The 6,681-nt window shown below is 43.0% G+C and overlaps 1 protein-coding gene across 1 annotated transcript in view; it reads left to right on the top strand.

Moving 5' to 3' along the window:
* Nucleotides 1-5,668: 5,668 nt before the first annotated feature.
* LOC117522257 (kelch-like protein 14) overlaps nucleotides 5,669-6,681 on the top strand; it is a 37,207-nt gene continuing 36,194 nt past the window's right edge. Inside the window, exon 1 of the mRNA XM_034183646.1 lies at nucleotides 5,669-6,153. The gene's annotated coding sequence lies outside the window, so the exon portion shown is untranslated. The remainder of the gene's footprint in view (nucleotides 6,154-6,681) is intronic.

Here is a 6,681-nt window from a genome sequence, read left to right as displayed (position 1 = left end):
GAGGTAATAACGAACAAATAAATAAAGATGTTAAAGGCACTATGCAAATTTAAGATGTTTTGTTATTATTTCAATTTCAGATTATTTTCATTTATGTAGTGCCAAATCAAAGTTGCCTCAAGGCGCTTCACACAAGTAAGGTCTAACCTACCAATCCCCAGATCAAGCACCCAGGCGACAGCGGAAAGGAAAAACCTCCCCCTGAGGAAGAAACTTGATTGATTTTTAGCTATTTTGGGGTTTTATTAAAGTTTGGTATTTAAATGTCAACTGATGTTGATGGCAATATGGGACATGTGCAGTATGGGACTGCAGTATGGGATGAAGACAATGTGGGATTAGTGCAACATGAGTTATGTCTGCTGGGGGCAGAGGTTTCTGAGCTCGTCTCAACCGCCCCCAACAATCTCCTGATGTATTTAATATTTACTGAAGTATGTGTATGCGTAAGTTATGTGTGAGGGTGGCATTGTTTTTGAAGATGCACAAGCAAATTTCGTTGTGCTGGTTTACTGTGCAATGACAGTAAAGGTGATTCTGATTCTGAAACCTCAAGCAGACCAACTCAAAGGGGTGACCCTCTGCTTGGGCCACGCTACCAACACAAATTACAAAACAATTCACAAAACGAATATACAGGAAATGTTGCCAGTGCACAGGACATGAGGGTTTCAGAAACAGACACCACACCCATCTCAGGATGGAGCCGCACCTCAAACAGAGAAAGGAATCAGGAATCAGCAAGACAATAATACAGTATAATTTGTCAGCATTAAGCACAAGAAAAACAAAAAAAAACTAACGTGATCGCCAGCCACCAGCCCAAAGCTTCACTAAAAAGACCCATATTTAGATAAAGTTGAGGCCACAGCGGGCTCCATTTCCTAATAAAATGAATTAAAAGAGTGAAAAGCATAGTAACATACTGTGCCAGTATGCTAGCCATACAAAAGGGAAAATAAGTGCACCTTAAGTCTGGACTTGAAAATCTCTACAGAATCTGACTGTTTTATTGACACAGGGAGATCATTCCACAGAACAGGGGCACAATAAGAAAAGGTTCTGTGACCCGCAGACTTCTTATTCACCCTAGGGACACAAAGTAGTCCTGCACCCTGAGAATGCAAAGCCCGGGCTGATACATAGGGTTTAATTAGGTCAGCTAAGTAAGAGGTGCCAATCCATGAACAACTTTATAGGCACGTAGCAGAACGTTAAAATCTGATCTCACAGGAACAGAAAGCCAGTGAAGAGATTGTGAAAAATGAGTGTAATGTGGTCAAACTTTCTGCTTCCTGTCAAAAGTAACCCAGAAAATAGAACATACAGAACATTGCAGTAGTCCAATCTACAAGAAACAAACACATGAATCAGGGTCTCAGCATCAGCCATAGACAAGATGGGACGACTCCGCTATATTTTGCAGGTGGAAGAAAGCAGTCCTCATAATATCTCAAGTGTGGCGGTCAAAGGACAACATAGGATCAAAATTACCCCAAGGTTCCTCACTTTGTCAGTGTGATGTATGACACACGAGCCTAGGCTAAGCGTTAGCTGGTCAAATTGATGCCGATGTCTAACTGGACCAAGAACCATCATTTCAGTCTTATCAGAGTTTAAAAGTAGGAAGTTGCTAGACATCCAGCTTCTCACTGATGCAAGGTAATCTTCTCAGGATTTATGTGGATGAGATTACCAGCAGTTATTGGCATGTATAACTGAGTATCATCAGCATAGCAGTGAAAGGTAATCCAAAAATGTCGCAATATGTGCCCAAGGGGTGCTATATAAAGGGAGAAAAGCAGAGGGCCTAAGACGGACTCCTGTGGAACCCCAAATTTCATGTCACTACAGGTTACAGGTAGTGTTATTGTACAAAACACAGAACTGGTCAGGTATGACGTCAACCACACAAGGGCACTCCCAGTAATCCCAAAATGATTCTCCAGCCTATTGAGTAGAATGTGATGATCCAAATTATAGAAATGTTTAATAACAGTGTTTTTCAAAAAATGATTGGAAGGGATTTACACCTTTCTTTCTCTGCAGTTTGTGATATTACATGATTCAAGGAACCTGGAGGAATTTCAGTATGTAAAAGGGCAAGGCCGCAAGCCCAAGGTGAACTCCTGTGATCTTCTATCCCTCAGATGAATAGAACTATCTATCAGTCATCAATAACTGATATAACTACATCGGCAAGGATTACTCTGAGAAACCTTTGTTTGGCACTACAATACAGAGTTACATTCACAAATGCCATTTAAAAGTTTTACTGAGCAAAAAAGCCTTATGTTTACCTTTCCCAGAAGCAGTGTCAGCTTGGAGGTGTCTGAGTGGGATCGTCACACAGTGGAATTGTATATTGTGGTGAAGTGAATCAGTATTCCAGACCTTTTTTTTTTTTTTTAAAGGTTGCCATGTGCTCCAGACCAATAACGAAAAAGGACCATACCGTGTGTTATCAGCAACAACTCCAAAAGTCAGGTCTGCCATGGGTTGTGTTACTGCATTTGGTAAAGGTAATTTACACTTAATGCAGAAAAGTACATTGAGATTTGACAGCAACATATGCTGCCTTCAAGACAGCATTCCAGGGACATCCATGCCTTTTTATTTTTTGTCAACAAGACAGTTCAAAACCACAAGTCAAGTCTTGGAGCATGTGCTGATGCTGCGCATTGTCGCATCCATGACACCATGTAAATGCATCAGGTCCTGGATGGCAACCACCCAGGTCCATTCCCACATCTCTAAAATAACTATTTGCTGCAGCCCCCAGGTGATAATTGGGCATCCCTTTGTCCTCCTCCACTCACTGGGGTCCTCATCACTCAGGCACCTGTTTGTTGGATTATGCACAGAGAATGCACCATCTGGCCAAAATGTTGAAGTTGATGCTTCCTCACAGTACAAGTGATACTCCCTATCTTAGTCTCTCTCTTAGTTACCCTGTAACCGATTGTTTGATACAAAGTCATTCCAGCAATACCCAAGGATCCTCTGAAGAGACCAAGTTCCAAAGACGTCCAGTAATGGCCTTAGGTCACTAATCTCCAAGTATTACAAGCATACAGCCAGACACGTTGGAACTTTTTTCTCCTGCAAAGATATCAGCATCGTCAAACACCTCTATCCAGTGACCTCAGGACTCCATAGGCTCTTCCCAGGCGCCTATTGATCTCACAGGCTCAGGACCCAGAGAAATGAATGTCACTACTGAGATAAATAAATGTCTTTACAAATTCAACACTTCACTACATGCAAATAAACTTCTAACGGCGGAGTCCAGGAAGTCATTAACTGTTGATATTCATGCTTTCATTCTATGAGTACTTGCAGGGCTAGGATGCAGTTGGTTGACTTCTTGAGAGTGAAGCTATGTTATTCTAGTCACTGAGTAGCAAGCAGCTGGATCAGAACCCTATTAAGCATAATCCTTACAAGCAGCTTCCCCGGCACAGAGAGCAGTGTAATACCTCTGTAATTGTTCCAATCCATAAGATCGCCCTTTCCTTTTCAGACTAGGGCAACCTGTAGGAATAATACCCATCTCCCAGATTAAAGCAAAGAATGTTTGCAAATCCACATTCTGCAAATATTAGAAAGACGTGGCTGTGGAAGAAGAGGCATACTAACAGTCCTGACCTGTCCCCAACAGAGAAAGTGTTGAATCCTCAAATGAAAATTGCAACAACAATAACCCTGTACTGTTGTAGACTTTCTGATGTGTTTACAAAAAGAACAGTATAAATTAACACCTGAAACACTTCACAGCTTGTTATTCTCAATGTCAAAACGTCTTTGAGGGCCCCTTCACACATAGTGCGAATATGTACAACTCAGGGAACTCTTGTCGGAACAGCTCGTATGAGTGCACCACAAAACATTGTGCCGATGGGCAGGAATGCACGATGCCGGTGCAACGGTTCGTGCACGCGGGAACACAGTGCCAGCATCTGCGCAATGTGTAACCACATCGTGCAGCTGCTGTAAAAATAATAATAATAAAAAACGTGTCACCCACGCTTTCCTAAAGCTGTGGTTGCTAGTCAGAAACTTTACCACTGAGCTACCATCACTGGCCTATGAAAGATGCAGGAAACTGCCTGTTATCAGGAAGGACAAGGACGTATTTAAAAAAAAATAAAACAACACACCATATAAAAACATCCATCCATCTATCCATTTTCTTCCGCTTTATGACCCATGGTCACAGACGTACAGTCATGAAATGACAGGAATGAGAAGCAGTTCGCTCGTCTCATCATGTCTCCATCTGCTGCCGTCTATCCAGCCAGTCCGCATGCGTGTTCTGCCCGAAACGTGTATCTTGTTGATGGACTGACACTGTATCATGTGGAACAGAGCTCACGTGGGTGAAGTGACAGTCAGATCGCCCGCTGCGTGTTATGATCTGACGGTCCATTTCAACCTGGTGGCAGCCAATGGCTGCAACGTGTGCACTCGCTGCAGCCTGTCGCCGTAGCGATATATGTTTTTACTTATGCCCACGTGATGACAGGAATTTGGCTGACACCTGCCGCGAGAGGGTTTGATGGGCTCGCACAGCGCACAGTCTGTCTTTCAGCCACTGGTGTGCACAAATAGTTGTAGCAACAGGTGTACGAGGCAGCTGTGATTTTACGTTTTGCACACGATTCCTGCTTCATGCGCACTTTATGTACAAATCAACCAAATTCACACTGTGTGAAAGGGCCCTTAAGGAATGGTAACATTACAGAGTGGTAAATTCTCTAGTGTCCCAAATATTTTGGAATATGTTGGAGGTTTGAAATGCAGGAGAATTTGATACTGGTAGATCACACTAGAATGAAACAAAAAGTGCACATCTGGAACAGTGCCAAATCATGTTAACTGACTAAACATTCTGTTCTGCTTTCTAGATGGTTGAAACATCACTACAAAAACATTGAACATCTGTGGCTGTAGTAAATGAAGACGCTGTAAGTGATGTGACACCAACTGATGGCTCTGCAAGTGTGAGAGAGGTCATGGGGTCACAGGTGGACAGTGGCATCCTGCATGTGATACAAGTGAGTCTTATTTCCACTGTGATTTATATCAACGTGTTTAAGTGAATAAAAGTCACTTTGGCTGGTGGTGGTGTTCAGTTTGTCTAACCCCATGATGGTTGCTGTTTATAACTGTATTTTCCTGTAGTTTGGCCTCCAATGTGCAACTGATCATACACAATGAGAAAAAAAAAAAACAAAACACCAACCACCGGATTTTCGAACTTTAACTTTGCAGGACTCAAAGTGTTTTTCTTTGCATGCCTGGCAATGAAGAATTATGTATATATATGGTTCATGATGTTGCATATATTATGCATGATATGCACAAGTTAAGTTGTGCAAAGCACCTTCTTCTTTATTTTATTTTTTTTGAAGGACTAGCAGGAGCAGAATGAGATGAGGGGGTTATTTTGGCGATGGAGATTAAGGCAGGGGCTTTTTGTCATTTGTGCGAGACAAGCCATTCATCCATCCAGTTCACAGCCAAAAAAAGGCTGGTCCCAGAAATTAGCAGTTTCAGCTCAGCAGCAAAGTCGTCGGGCTGTGAAGGCAGAGAGAAATTGACTAATTAGCAATGCGCACTAAAACTTGACGGTTCTCTCTATAACAGCGAGGGGAAAGAGTCGCTTTTTCTCTCTCTACCCCCCCCCCTTTTCTCTTTTCTTTCTTCCATAGATGTTTGAAATCGCAGTCATTTACGCTCGACAGTTTTTACAATAGCCTTGAGCCATAATTTTGCGAGTCTCTCCAGCATCCATACCCCTGCATGGTCTCTCTCCACCGGCCATGCACGACCGTTTCTCTCCCCAACCGTGGATTTCCTATTACTCTCGTTACGACTCACTGAGCCCCAGGCCCAAGGATAATGATGTGTTGTTTCTTGGTAGCATAATTTGTCACACGTATATTTCTTCTTCTTCTTCTCTTGCAGAAAGCACAGCACCCTCTCACACACTCACACACACTTCTTGTTAATTCAGAAGAACAAATGATCAACGTCAACAAATAAGCCGAAATAGTGACTTTAAGGAGTTGGATTCTAATGGTTCTTTGGAGGCGACGCGCTTTAAAGGAAAAGGACGTTTCTTGAAAAGGAAGAACAAAGGAAATTCAAGTGAGATTATTTATTTTCTTTTTCTGAGTGTGTGCATATGAGTGTGTGTGTGTGTGTGTGTGTGTGTGTGTGGTGTGTGTGTGTGTGTGTGTGTGTGTGTGTGTGTGTGTGTGTGTGTGTGTGTGTGTGTGTTTGGGGGGGGGGGGGGGGGGGGATCCTGGAGATTACTTTCCCCTTTTTTTTGTCAAGCGCTGAAGTCAGGTAAGTTTTGGCACAGCTGCTCACATCGTTTAGTTGTGACGGGCGCTTTTACGGAATCGACGCTTGTGCCAAGTTTACGCGCATTACGCACGTCGAAATCGCGGTTATTTTAGCGCTGAGGAAATATAACATGTTCTCGTCGCGTTTAACTTCGCCCAAAGCTGCATTTTACGAATATTTTTTTGCGTTACTCACGTTCGGCTCAAAGCGAAACGGAGCCGAAACGCGCCCTCACCCGCTGGCGGCTCGGAGGCGAACTCGTTGCCTTTTGTATGACTCCGTAAACGTAATGTCCTCATTGTGCAGGAGAAGGTGTCAGGCTGAACC

The sequence above is a fragment of the Thalassophryne amazonica genome, chromosome 12, assembly GCF_902500255.1.
Source record: "Thalassophryne amazonica chromosome 12, fThaAma1.1, whole genome shotgun sequence".
Classification (NCBI taxonomy): Eukaryota; Metazoa; Chordata; class Actinopteri; order Batrachoidiformes; family Batrachoididae; genus Thalassophryne; species Thalassophryne amazonica.
Note: the sequence above shows the minus strand (reverse complement) of the source record. Positions and strands in the feature narration are given on the sequence as shown.